At 35.6% G+C, this 14,485-nt stretch overlaps 1 protein-coding gene across 1 annotated transcript in view; it reads right to left on the bottom strand.

The window, feature by feature from the left end:
* Nucleotides 1–14,485, bottom strand: part of FGF7 (fibroblast growth factor 7) — an 81,239-nt gene that overhangs the window by 25,126 nt on the left and 41,628 nt on the right. The gene's annotated exons all lie outside the window — the stretch shown is intronic.

The following is a 14,485-nucleotide window of genomic DNA, read 5'->3' as shown; positions in this document are numbered from 1 at the left end:
AAGACCCTCTATGAGGTGGATTGATTCAGTGACTGGGGTAATCGGGATGGGTGTGTCAGAGGCAATGAGATTGGCACAGGATAGAGCAGGGTTTTGGTCTGTTGTACAGAGGGTCACTATGAGTCGCAAACGCCTTGACGGCACATAACAACAACAACAACAATGCCCCCAAAATCCTCTGGTACTTAATATGGAACTAATACTTGACAGACTCTCTTCAAATGCTGAAAAAAATAGAAAAATATACAAACTGCACAATAAATAATCTGTTATACTATAAATCAGCAAATAGAGGTAATTAACCCTTCCAGAATTAAAGAAATTTGAATGTCCTAGTCATACTGATGAGGAGCTCTGGTGGCCCAATGGTAAGGAGTTGTGCTGCCAACCCAAAGTACACAGTTTGAATCCATCAGCTGCTCCACTGGAGAAATAGGGACAATTACTGCCTCTGAAAACCTACTGGATGTCCCTCTATGAGTCAGCTTCAACTCGATAATACATGCTAACATCAGTCATACTGACAGTCAATACAGAGACCGATTATTTCAAAGCATTTCTTAAACTTTCCTCACAGTTTTCTAGCTTATCAAATGATGCATGGGCCAAAACTTCCATGTTTGGTTTTTAAAAGTTCATCTCTGCCTGTGTTTCATAGTGCTGGCTCAAAAAAGATTGAGAGAACTCAAAAGATCCTGACTTTGCTAACCAATTACAGGATTTTCTTTTTGGATTTTGGTTAAACCTGTCTTGAATCTGTGTATATTTTTTTAAATGTATTATTTATAGAGATAACAACTTCTTTGCTTTAAAATATGACACATCTGGGGAGCTCTGGTGGCCTAGTGGCAAGGAGCTGCAACTACAATCCCAGAGGCACACGGTTCGAATCCACCAGATGCTCTGCCGGGAAAGGAGGGACAATCTCCTCCTGTACCAGTCAGATCTGATTTGATGGTACACGCACACAAAAATAATAAAATAAAATAAAATAAAAAATAAAAAATAAAAAAAATAAAATATGACACATCTCTTGATCTGCCTTGCTCTTAGTACATTCAAACTTTTAAGAAGCAGATACTAATTCTAATGTATATGAGAAAAATCTCTATTCTTCTTAGCCACATACTTTTGACCATAGCACATCTTATCCACCTTAATATTTATTATTCCACATGAAAGTTTTTTTGAAAAAATTAGCTTATGTCATACATATATTATTCATTAATTCTGACTCCAGAATATCCCCATTGTACTGGGTAGTCTGAATTAATGCTCAGCAAAGAAAATGGCATGTGCATACCAGATGGGGATATAACCATGTTGTTTATACAAAGATATTATAATGTGTGTTCTGCTTTATATCTTCAATTCTATTGATTCCCAGGACTTCTTGGCTATAACTGTACATTAATAACTTGAGAAAATATCCAATGACTGTTAGTATCTTTTCCCAGAAGGCACTGTTTTCAGAGGATTATCTTATAAACAAAATTTAAATTTTATTCTAAGCTTTATTATGTTAAAGACCATCTGTTCCTGAAAAAGAGAATGTATTTATAACTAAATATAACCAGAGACATAAAGGAAGCTCTAGTGGCTTAGTGGTAAAGAATGTATTGCCCACAGAAAGGTATGTGGTTCAAATTCATCAGCTGCTTCAGGGCAGAAGGATAGACAGACACTCTCCTCTTATACAATTCACTGCCCCTGAAAACACACCAGACGGTCAGCTATGGGTTGGTTCCAACTCGATGGTTTACAGCAACAATAAAAATAGGGACATAAAGACTTATATACGAGGAAATCATAAAACACTACTACAAAAAAATGAAAGACATTTTATCATTTTAAAAAATAAAGAAATCAAAGGAAACCCACCTAAATGGAAAGACATACCATGCTCATCGACTGAAATACTTAGCATTATGAAAATGCCAGTACCATTCAAAGCAATCTATAGATATGGTACAATCTCAATCTAAATTCAAACACATTCCTTAATGAGATGAAAAAACCTGAACAACAGCAACAGCTTGCCTGATATGGAAAAGAAAGAGGCCGTGAATAAGTAAAATACTGTTGAATAAGAACAAAATAGGAAGTTTCATACTTCTCGATATCAGACATTTATTATAGCCACAATAGTTAAAACAGCCTAGTGCTGCTATAATGACAAATGTGTCTTGTAAGATTTAAATGACAGAAAAATTGAATCCATCTATCTATGAATGACTACTGTTTTGAGAAAAACAAAATCTGATGAGGCTATGAAGAGATTGGAACTCTTTTAAACTGTGATGAAGCTGCAAAATGTTATAGTCACTGTGGGAAACTTCCCTCAAATCTAGAACTAGAAATATATACAACCCAGCAGTATTACTCCTAAGCATATATCCTAGAGTAACAATAACTGGAACATGAATAGATATATTCTCATTTTTGTTCATCATAGCATTGATTAATAGCAAAAAAGATTGAATCAATAGTTTGTCCATGAACAAACTATTGTACATACATATAATGGAATAACATGCCAAAAAAAAGCAATATGCTGAGTGAAAAAAACGGATCATGAGAGAATAAATATTGTATGAAATCATTAATATAAAAATTCAATAAGAGTATACACAAAGAAATAAACATTCTGTGATGTTTATAAAGGATGGGAAAGGAAGAAGTGGGGAATCTCAAACAAGATAATAAACAAGTGCTAATTATAATGAAAGCAAAGGCAATATACAGTATGAAGGAAGCCTACATGTTATGACAAATACAAAGGAAGACAATGAGAGGTACACAAGTAAAAGGCAATCACAGTAAACACTATGATAATCCTGAAACATAAACATAAATAATAGTCATTTGAATAGATAGGTAGGTAAAGTAAGAGAGGACACCCACGTGTGTTTGTGTGTGTGTGTGTATATATATATATCTGTGCACATTGATATATACATATTGTTTTAAAACTACAAGTATACTCGCATGTGTGTATGTGTGTTTATATAATAGGGCACATAGGTGGTTGTTATGTACTGTTGTTGAATGGGAATCAACTCATAGCAGGTAATCAGGGGTAGTAAATCACACAGGAGGAGACTGCTTATCTTTCTCTTATGGAGCAATTGGTGGATTCAAACTGTTTGTCTTTGGGCTAGCAGCACAACTCCTTACCAATAAGCTACCAAAGATCCCTACTTAAGTGGAAGAGGCGTAGAAACTATTACTCAGGATTGAACTAGGGGACTGTAAGGCTAAGACACTAAGACTACAGTCTTTGGAATGATATAGGTCAGATATATAGCAAAGTACAGATGATAAAGATAATGTTCTCCATCCTAGCCTTGTGAGTCTGGGATCTTAAAAGTTGCAAGTGTTCATCTAAGAAAAAAAAACTGTGGTCTTATCACACTGGAGTAAAGGATACTGAATAAACAAAGTCTCAAGGAGACAATGAGTTCAAAAGACGAATGGCCCACATGGTCTGAAACCTCCTTTAACCAGAAGACAAGAAGAAGTAGATATTGCCCAGCCACCATGCCTATCAACAATGACCAGAACCACAATAGAAAGTCTCAGTTAAAATAGGTTTAGAGAAAAAGGAATATTACCAGACTGACTAGTCTGACAGAGTCTAAAGGAACTCTCAAAGCTTTATCCTAAAGTAACTTTCTAACTTGAAACTCAAGACATTCCTGGAGACCCTCCCTCAGCCAAATAATAGACAAGCCTACAAGTTAAACAATATTTTGAGGTAAGAAATATGCCCTAGAGTAGAGAAAATTATATAAGACAAAAAAACCAACACTTATCCACATTCAAAGAGGAAAAGGCAGATTAAGCAGGGAGACAAGATAATTGGAAGTAGGGTGCCCAGAGAAGAAATGAGAAGGGTGCTAGTGCATGTTGGGCTTGCAGCCAATGTCATGGATCAATTTGTGCATGAATTGTTAATTAGAAAATGAATTGTCTGTGTAAATGTTCACTTAAAACAATAAGATGTTATAAAAATGATAATGAAACCTAACTGTTAGTGTTCTACCTATCTATATACTAATTCAAAGTGGCCAAAGCCAATTTGTCTCATCTCACTAATGACTAGAATATCTATTTTCATGCATTCCATTTCATTTTTCACAATTGCTAGATTTCTAGTGTTTATACTTCTTGCATTCCATTTTCCAGCCACTAAAGTATGTTTGCAGCTATTTCTCATCATTTTTGTTGACTTGACTTCCAATCTGGGCTCTCTCTAGTACTGTAACTACCCACGTCCTCTATTTTTCATAGGGTTAAATAGGGAATAAAAAGAGAAAGACTCAGCATTTCTCAAGCTGAAAGAACTGAAAACAAAGTCAAGCCTCGAGTTATAATACCTAGAAATGCTATGAACAAAATCTTGAAGATCCAAAAAGCATCAAAAGAAGATGAAGAAAATACACAGAATCACTGTACCAAAAACAATTGGCTGACACTGAAATATCTTCAAAAGTACCATATGGTCAAGAGCCAATGGTAATGAGGGAAGAAATTCAAGCTACACTGAAGGCAGTGACAAAAAATAAGGTCCTGGGAATCAATCAGATACCAACTGACATGTTTCAAGTGACAGAGGCAGGCCTGGATGTGCTTGTGTGTTTAGGACAGCTGCCTGGTCAACTGACTGTGAGAGATCCATATTTGTTCCCATTCCAGAAAAAGGAGATGATACAAAAGAATGTGGAGATTATAAAAAAATATCTTTGATATAACATGTAAGCAAAATACTGTTGAGGATAATTTAAAAATTATCTAGACCAGCACATAGATAAATCATAGAAGTTCAAGCTGGATTTAGAAGAGGCCATGGCACCAGGGATAACATTCCTAATGTCAGGTGGATCCTGGCTGAAAGCAAAAAATACCAAAAGAATGTTTATTTAGATTTATTTATTATGCAAAGGCATTTGACTGTATGAATCTTCACAAATTATGGCTAACATTGTGAAGAATGGGAATCCCAGAACATTTAATTTTGCTCCTGCAAAACCTATACCTAGACAGGAGACAGACTGCTGTGCAAACAGGACAAGGGACCACCACATAATTTAAAATTAAGAAAGGTGTGCATAAGAGTTGTATCCTCTCTCCATACCTATTCAATCTGTATGCTGAGCAAATCAGTCTAGAAACTGGACTCTGTGAAAAAGAATGTGGAATCAGGATTGGAGGAAGATTCATCAGTAACTTCTGTTATACAGATAATACAACCTTGCTTGCTAAAAGTGAGGAGAACTTGAAGCCCTTGCTGCAGAAGATCAAATATTGCAGCTATTATGGATTGCATCTCATTATTAAGAAAACAAGAATTCTCACCACAGAACTGATAGGAAACATGATAGATAGGGGGGGGAATTGAAACTATAAACCATTTCCTTTTAATTGTAAACAGTCAGGAGATCAGGATACATATTGCACTCAGGAATTCTGCTTTGAGGGACCTCTCCAAATTACCAGGGAGCAATGTTAATTTGAGGAATACGGTGTGCCTGATTCAGGCCATGGTCTTTTCAATCACTTTCTTTGCTACTGAGAGTTGGAAAATGAATAATGATGACAGAAGAAGACTTGGTGGCTTTTAAATGTGGTGTTGGAGAAGAGTCCTGAATGTCCCATGAACTGCCAAAATAACCAACAGTTGAGTCTTGGAGGAAGCGTAGTCAGAGTGTTTCTTGAAGGCAAAGATGATAAAGTTTCATCTGACATGTTCTGGGAATCTTGATAGGAGAAGCTGTTCTTGGAAGAAGGACATCAAACTTGGGGAGGTTGAGGAATGGCGAAAGAAAGGAATAGAGGAAAGACCTTCAACCAAGTGGATTGACACAGTGACAAAGCAATGGGCTCAAGTGTGTCAGAAGTGGTGATGATGGCACAGATAGGACAAGGTTCACATCAATTGTTCATAGCTTTGCTGTGAGTCATACTCAACTTGACAGCACCTAACAACAACATATAAAAAGGGTTTCTCTTTGTCCTTTTATCATTAATTTACAATTTCACTAATATAAAAAATTTAGTATAATCATCAAACTTAGAATTTTCTCAATACATCCTGTTTTTTTTTCTGTCCACAGCTATTTTATTTTTTTATTTTATACTAGTTTATTTACAAAATTCAAATACATTGTTTTCAAAGTCAGATTCTTTCAATTTCCTTTACCCCCCCACATCAAATTGTACAACCCCATGATTAATCCCCCTCCTCCTGCACATCCTCTTTCCTCTGCTTCCACCCTCTCCCACCCCCCTTTGGATCCTTACACTCATTCTCTAATCATGGTTTTATACAATATCCTTGTGAGACTAAGCTAGTTCACTCAGCATAATGCTCTCCAGTCCCTCCCAAGTTAAGTAATAATTTACAAAATCATTGCTCCTGCATGCTGTGTAATATTCCATTGTCTGAATATACCATAATTTCTCAACCCATTCAATTGTGGTTGGACGTTTGGGCTATTTCCATACTCTCGCAATGATGAATAATGCTGCTCTGAACATTAGTGTAAAAATCTCAGTTTGTGCCTCAATTCTCATTTTTTCTGGGTATATTCCAAACTAGTGAATAGCTGAGTCATATGAAATTTCTATGTTCAGCTTTTTGAGGAAGTGCCTGTCTTTCAGAATGGTTGTAACATTTTGCAATCCCACCAACAATGTATAAGATTTCCTTTCCCACCACATCCTCTGCAACATTTATTACTTGCTGCTGTTAAACTTTGCCACTGTTGCTGGAGTGAGATGGTACCTCATTGTGGTTTTGATTTGCCTCTCTCTTATTGCCAGTGATTTGGAGCATTTCTACAATGTGTCTGTTTGCCATGCGAATATTTTCATCTGCGAAAATTCTTTCCACATCTTTTGCCCATTATAATGTCAGTTAACGTGAGTTGCTTTATAAGTCTCTTGTCGTTAAACATATTCTTTTAAAAAAAGCATTTAAGTAATTAATTATTAGTTATTTGTCCTTCTTCCCTAGCCAGTAATTCTGAGAATGATGCATAGTAACTCCTTTTTAAAATAATATTTTTGTCTCTATCAAGAATTCTGGTGTGTTCTATCAAGTTGCTATACATTGGCTTCAACTCCCCACCAAAGTTTATGGGTTTTATTGGTATAGAGCTACTGAAAGATTTAGAAGATGTCTCTAGCAGCAGTGTGGGAAATGGGTAGGACCTGAAGCAGAACTGATAAAGAAATGATAGCACTGGCCTAAGCAAGAGGTGGGGAAGGATATTTTTTTTTCTTCAGATAGTTACCATAGGTTTCAGGCCTGTTCTGAGTGGTTTATGACACAGCGTCTTATAAGATCTCATAATATTGTTGATGCTTAAGGAATTTATTTTTATATGCTTACCACTGCATAGTTCTAATATGCCAAAAATGAATTATGCCCTGAGTTATGCCTAAATTATGTCATGTTGTTGTTTGTTGTTGTGTACCATTGAGTTGGAACCGACCCATAGCTGACCCTTTGGCAGGTTTTCAGAGGCAGTTAATTGCACAGAAGGAGACTGCCCATCCTTCTCCTGAGGAACAGCTAGTGGCATCGAATTGCATGCCTTTGGGATTGCAGCGCAGCTTCTTGCCACTAGGCCAAATCATGCCTTAGGGAAGAAAATATGTGCATTTGTTTGTAATGTAAAACTGAGTCTACGGATTATCAACAAATTTTTGGAATTATATTCATTCTTGCTATATATTCTGTTCTGATATCTCTTTTTCCCCCTTGAAAATTGTATTAATTAATTGTTTTGAATAGGTGAGCGAGGAAGAACCAGTGATAAAATCTGTGAGAAAAAATAGGTTCGTTTTTCTCCTCCTGGTGAGAGTCACTTTAACTTATTCTTCCTCTCCTCCTCATGCTTTACAGTTCTGTGCCCCTACGGGTGGTTTATGCAATTAACTCAGGAGACATGGAGTTAAAACAGAATGATCGGAAATTTAGAAACTGTATTTGACCAGGTTGTGAAAGAGAATGGTGGAACTGAATTAAAGATACTTCTAGACAAAGGTTGGATCTCTAGCCAATATAAAGAAAGAAGGTTGTGCAGCAGCTAATTATTAAGACATTTCATCTAAGAATGTCTAAGAATCTAAGAATGTGTCAACATAGTTATTAGGACTTAGTCTTCATCTTGAAAAGTATTGGCTTTTGAAGGAATTTACTGAAAGATATTTTAAGGTTTAGTATCTTTTTTTAGTATATCCATGTATGATTAAGGTACAAAAAATAATTCTTTAATACTGCATCTATTACATAAATTAGGGCATTCTAATGACAGATATTAAATCCCCAAGTGCTTAATTTGAAATTAAAATTATGCAATTAGTGTAAGAAAACTTTTACTTGAATTTTTTGTGATGTCTATTCTAAGCTTTTATTCAGAACCACAATGTTTTCTCAAAATGTGGGATTGCACTAATTCTTTTTAATGCCCTGAGCAAATACATACTGTACCTGTATTAACTGTATATGAAGAACACATAGTTTTCTAGCCAGACTACAGTGGGAAGACTGAAGGGATTAACCTCATTTGCCTAAATTAAACAGGATTTTTTTTGTGTTTCATGGAGATAGACAAGAAAAGCTAGAAATAAATGTGGAGAAGTGTCAGCACATGGAATATGGGGTTCTCATCAGCTCAACTCTGTATGGAAAGTATGTTCACTCATAGCTTTAATAATCAAAGGGTTTATTTAATTACTATAAATGAAGATAAAATAAGTCCATTAAAGCTGTTGACTTTGTACCTGCCCTGTTTCTACTAACGTTATACATAGATACATTATGAATTGTGTGAGAAGCAGCAACAACAAAAAATTGATAAGTTGCAAGCTCTTCATTTTTAAGAAACTAAATATCTTTTAGGAATACTGACACTTAACATTAGCTCACATCACATGGAAGACTTTAAATGGAAAAGTTTAAGTTGAGACCAACAGGACATCTAAAAATTGGATGGTCTTGAGAAACCCATCAGGTTGGGCAACAGTTAAGCCCAGGAGACACAGCATAGGAGAAAATAGACTAAAAATGGCAGAGGTGATGTGAAGGGTAGGATGTGTGTTCAAGGGAAGGCTGGCCTCCCTTCATAAACATCACTCCTCTTTTGTGGTCCACATGGATTCCAGGCATCAACATTAGATTTTGACACAGAGGAATTTGGCTTGGGCAGTATTCCTTTAAAACAAGACAAATCAAAATAAACAAAAAAACTCTCTCCTTTGATATTTACTTCACATGCAAGGACCACACAGATTTGACCTCTGATGATAGCAGAAAATCATGTTGCCAAGACAGAGAAGCTGTACAATTTTTTTTAAGTGCTAGAGGGGTTTCAGAATTGTTGAATCATTCATATACATGACTAGTATCAAGACTTCTCTTCAGGCTATAATGAATACAATGTGTATGGGTTAAAATATTTGTTTTATGACTTGGCTGTTGCTAGAACATTTTTTGAATTCACTAATACTCCCACTTCAAATATTTGGTAATGACTGCCTGGACTGTGAAGAAGTGTCAAAATATAAGTGGTGCAAACAAAGGAACTCTGTTATCCCAGATTTAAAACTTAAGCTATTATGAGTGTACACACTCTAGAATCTTGTGTAGAGTGAGAGATAACATGTGGACATCCAACACATACCTGAAACATCTGTCTGTGTAAATTAGTTTTTTATTGCCCGAAATTCAAGCTTATCTTTCCATAAGTGTGATGTGTCATGTCCCAGTACATTGTTATCTGTACGTGGATGGGGGCGGGGTATGTATTACGTATATATGGACAGAGTGCAAGTGCACAAGTGCATGCTCTGGTGGCCTAGGGGCAAGAAGCAGTGCTACAATCACAAAGGCACACAGTTTGAGGCCACCAGCTGCTCTGCAGAAGGATGGGCAATCTCCTCCTGTGCAATTAACTTGACTCTCAAAACCCACTGGAGGGTCAGCTATGAGCCGATTCTGACCATACAGTACACAACTACAATATATATATATTGAAGTGTGCAGTTGATCCATTGCTCAGAGAACTCAAGTTCTTCAGGTTCGTTGGTGAGCCAAAGTCCAGAGAAAGTCATAATTTCCTTTCCCCTCCTTGTAGTTTAAAGAATGCCACTTCTTTTGTTGTTGTTGTTGTGTACCATTAAGTCAAGTACATCATAGAGGCCTTGTGAACAACAGATCTGAACCTGCCCTATCCTGTGCCATCCTCCCCATCTCTGATACACTTGAGTCTATTGCTGCAGACAGCACATAAGTCTGTTCAGGGTCTTCCTCTCTCCCTGCCCCTCCATGTTTCCAAACGTGATATCCCCTTCCAAGGAACCGCCTCTATGAACGACATGACCACCATATGAGAGATGAACCTTTGCCATCTTTGCTTCCAAGGAGCACTCTAGCTGCACCTTTTTCAAGACCTATCTGTTAATTCCTTTGGAAGCCCATGGGATATTCAGTATTCTTCAGCACCACACCTCAAAGGCATCAATTCTTTTGTAATCCTTATTCATTGTCTAACTTTCAGATGCATAGCAAATGATTGAAAGCAATTATTAGCTACATATTGTTGTTACATCCATCAGGTCAGAACTGACTCACAGGTGAACCTCCAGCAGATATTCAGAGGCAATAAATCATATGAGGCCCCTATTTCTCTTATGGAACAGTTGGTGGATTCAAACTGCCTACCTTTGGGTTCTCAGTGTAACTCCTTACTTCTAGGCAACCAACTCTCTTTATAACTACACAGCACTTTACTAAGGTTATTTATAATTCTCTTAAACTGTAAACATGTCCTAAGAAAATTAGATATAAAAGAGATATAAAGAAAAGAAGAGGACCTTAAGATTAATGAATTAAAGGTATTGAAAAAGTAGACCTTTTCCCAGATGAGAAAGGAAAGACACTTAACACTTCATCACATATACTTTGGGCATATTGTCATGAAGAGTCATTCCTGAGGAAGAACATTATGCTTAGAAAGGCAGATCATAGTAATACCTTAACAGAACGCATTCCTGTGGCTCAACTTTCAGCCAAATAGTAAGCAGGTCTTTAAGATTGATACCACCAGGGAGGGCATACTCTTTAGAATGACTATCCATACAAGACAAAACAACAACAATGCAAACACCTCAACATTTACCCAGGGATGAAACTCAGAGGCAGAAAGGATAAGATAGATGGATGGATGGAAATGGTAAATATAGGGAGGAAATAAGAAGAGTGGTGCTGTTTTATGGGGACTGCCATCAATATCAGGGATCTCTGGTGGCTTAGTGGTAAGGAGTTGCATTGCCAACTCAAAGGCACAGGGTTGGAATCCACCAGCTGCTCCACAGCAGAAAACTCTCGTCCCATGCAATTAACAACCTCAGAAAATCTGCTGGAGGGTCTGCTATGAGCAGTTTCCAACTTCATGGCACACAACAGTAACAACAACAACAACAATCACTGTCACACACACAAAAAAATATGTGTGACTTTTTAATGCAAAATTAATTCATGTTCAATGCAAATCACAATTCTTTAAAAAGCCCTTGTGTAGGGAAATGCTTTGAATTAATCCACAAATATTATTTTGATGTATATATTGAATTTATAGAATACGTTTCTTAAATACAAGAATCTATTTCAGAAGTATCCACAACTGCAACTAATCTCACTACTTCTATGGAACATTTTCATAAAGTTGATTTTTAAGGGATTTTGTCTGATGTATTACATTTTCACTTTATATGAAAGTCAGAAAATAATAGAATATAAAGTTAAGTTTGATTTCTATAAAGACAAGCATTTGGCAAAACCACAAAGCAATTTGTAATTGTTCTGTTCTTAGTTTCTTCTAGTGAGTGTTATCTTAATGCATTAAGTGTGTTGAACCTTAAATTGGTAAAGAGAGAACAGAAAAATCTTGGATGAAAAATGATACAAAGAAAACTGGAACCTTTAAGTGATAATTAATTAGAACCACAAGTTAACTAGGCTGGAAGTCCATGTTTATGAGTTTAAATGACCTTTAAAAGATGACTCAAAGCCAAGTAACAGCTTACTTGTAGATTATGACTATTTAAATATATTCTTTTTCATTATTTTTTCCTCAGAAGAAATATAATTTATGCTATTTATAAATACTCTGACTTATCCATGTTATTAAGTTAAAGACCTACACTAGCACCTTTCACCAATTTTTCATAGACTATTTTTGTTTTGTACCTCATTATTTTCTCCCCAATAACACTTTTGCTATGATGTGAAAATTATCCTTTATGGAAAAAATTAATATCAAGAAACTACTACCTAACCAAAGATTAGGAAAACTGTTTGTTGCTGTTCTTGTGTACTGTCAAGTGACCCTCTCATCAGTTTTCAGAGGCAGTTAATCGCATAGGAGGACATTGATTATCCTTCTGCACAACAGCTAGTGGATGTGAACTACGTGCCTTAGAGAATATTAGTAATAAATGTAATATATTTGGTGCTAGCATGATTGATAAATATAAAGAGATATTGTTGTTGTTGTGTGTCATTGAGTTCAAACTAACTCATAGCTGACTCTCCAGAGGGTTTTCAGGGGCTAAAAATCATGTGAGAGTTTACACATCTTTCTTCTGCAAAGGGGCTGGTGGATATTAAACACTTGCCTTTGGGTTGGCAGCAACTCTTTACCCACGAGGCCACCAAAGTTCTCTAAAGGGGACAAATAACATAATAAAAATGAATTTGTTATCTCTTCAGATTTTATTAACATTATGGACCCTTTCCCATCATTTAATTGAAGTCTAGAAAAACTTTCTTGTATCTCCTTAACAATGCACTCAATAGACTGTTAATTGTAAATAACATAATAACTAAACCTCAAAAGTTGCCTTATATTTTCTGGAACTAAAACTATCCCCTAAAATCATCTTTAAGCAAAATAACAGACACACACACACACACACACACACACACACACACACACACACACACATTATCTAAGAGCCTGGTTCTCCATTTTCATTTTTTAAAAAGTTCAATTACTGCTAAGCAATGATGAGAAGATAAGTGTACTGGAAATAAAACAACCAAAATGTAACTGAAAAGTGTGCTGTCACATCGTGGAAAATGTAACTAATGTCGCTTAACACGATTTGTTGTGGAAATTGTCAGATGAGAACCAAATTTTCCAAGTGAACTTTCACTGAAAAAAAACAAAACCCAATAAAATTTTCTTTTTTTAAAAGAAGAATGATTAATTGGAAATCAGCTGCCTGCCACTGGTGGTTTGAGTATACTTCAAAGATTTGGCTCTGGGAAGACCACTTTCATTTTTATAGGCTTATTTTCCAAGGCTGATTCTGGTTTTTCCTCTTTCTGAGGACTAGAAACAGAAATACTTATAATCTATTAGAAATTTGAAAATATATTATTTTTTTTAATTTTCTGTAGATTTCTAAGAAAAAATAGTACATTTATATTTTACTGTAAAGCTTCAAAGTCTTCCTGATTTTTCATATTCTGTTTTATTTTTTGATTCTTCTTTATTTCATCTCATTTCCATGGTTTCCATCTACAGGGTAATTGGCATATAGTTTGGTTTCCCCCATTATTATTACCCATCCCATTATAACCTGAGTTTCCTTCTCTATAATTAACACAGAGCCTAAATTCTTGTAAAAACATATATATCCTTTCTTGATCCTCTCTCTGATCAGCAAAATAGAGGACCAGTAATTCTCACAGTTCTGGAAAGAGACATTGCAACCCCGTGGTACTCTCAGCATCCTATTCATCTATCAAAGCTAAGCTCAACAGTGTTCCTTGATTCTCCTCCATCTTGTCCTGTTCATAAATTTCTAAAATATATTGCTCATTCTTTTTATAACAATACATATGTTATCCTGCATCGTTTTAGAGTTCCTTGTATAGCTATGATCTCTACCATTTTAATGAAGTAACAATTTTAGGAAGGAGAGGCCGAAACAATAATTAAATGTTCTTCTTTTTGAGCATCTAATCTAATGTTTACTCATGGTAGAAATGTTATTCGTTAAGTAAAAAAAGAAATGTAATTTTTAGAAATTTTACCTCAACTGAATATAACCTGCTATTTTAGGTTAGCCATTCTTAACCCTGTCAAGTAACTTTAAATGGCAAAAATTGCCTGTCATATAAGATGACATCCAGCTTATTTTTCTTTCCATTATTTCTTTTTACTACTAAATATAACTCTTCATTTCTTACTTCTTTCACAAAGGGTGCTGTTTGATCACCAAATAAATTATAGGTATTGGTATAGTAATTTAGGTCAGAAGGAAATAGGGTAAAAAAAAAAGCTCTGAGGAATTAACTCTGAAATATAGCATACCTGGAAGAACTGAACAAAACCTCAATAAAATGTGTTTTAAAATACATTATTCTTCCAATGCAGAGTCTAGGCTTACTTTAAGAGTTTAATAT

Source organism: Elephantulus edwardii, unplaced genomic scaffold, assembly GCF_000299155.1.
Source record: "Elephantulus edwardii isolate Elephantulus edwardi_28Jun2011 unplaced genomic scaffold, EleEdw1.0 scaffold00164, whole genome shotgun sequence".
Lineage (NCBI taxonomy): Eukaryota > Metazoa > Chordata > Mammalia > Macroscelidea > Macroscelididae > Elephantulus > Elephantulus edwardii.
The sequence above is the reverse complement of the archived record's forward strand: the minus strand, read 5'-3'. Positions and strand labels throughout refer to the sequence as shown.